The sequence below is a fragment of the Sinocyclocheilus anshuiensis genome, unplaced genomic scaffold (genome assembly GCF_001515605.1).
Source record: "Sinocyclocheilus anshuiensis isolate Anshui unplaced genomic scaffold, SAMN03320099.WGS_v1.1 scaffold19191, whole genome shotgun sequence".
In the NCBI taxonomy this organism is placed as follows: Eukaryota; Metazoa; Chordata; class Actinopteri; order Cypriniformes; family Cyprinidae; genus Sinocyclocheilus; species Sinocyclocheilus anshuiensis.
This window is the reverse complement of record NW_015545598.1, coordinates 1-500: the sequence shown is the minus strand read 5'-3', so window position 1 is coordinate 500 and position 500 is coordinate 1. Positions and strand designations below refer to the sequence as shown.

General features: G+C 49.4%; 1 non-coding gene across 1 annotated transcript; it reads left to right on the top strand.

Annotated features, from left to right (window-relative positions):
- The first annotated feature begins 366 nt into the window (after positions 1-366).
- On the top strand, positions 367-438 carry trnaq-uug (transfer RNA glutamine (anticodon UUG)). Its single transcript has one exon. It is a non-coding gene; the product is annotated as a tRNA-Gln (tRNA).
- Positions 439-500: the final 62 nt, after the last annotated feature.

The window sequence follows — 500 nt, the reverse complement described above, 5'->3', positions numbered from 1 at the left end:
CAGTTGGTTAGAGCGTGGTGCTAATAGCGCCAAGGTTGCGGGTTCAATCCCCGTACAGGCCAGCCTCTTTTGTTCTCTGGGAGCACAGCTCTGCTCTTCAGGCAAATTGACAGGTGGTCTCACAGAAATACCCGCAGTCTAAACAGTGTGAGGTTGTGGCCAAAAGAGCTAATTTGGTAGAGCTTTAAACTGAAAATCTAAATGTCTCTGGTTAGATTCTGGGTTTTGGCAGATGACATCCGTCTTTTCCTATTGGTCGAGGGGGCCAGTAACCAAAATTCACTGGGTTCCAGCCCCTACTTCTAACTGCTTCCCCACAGTCACAGCGCTATCTGCCTCTCAGACGGCCACCAGCAAAGCTGTGCTGGTTCCATGGTGTAATGGTTAGCACTCTGGGCTTTGAATCCAGCGATGCGAGTTCAAAACTCGGTGGAACCTGTGTGCTTTCTTGCAGAAGGAAAAGAAAAAAAGCACAACTTTGGTGGTGCTGGTGCTGTTGG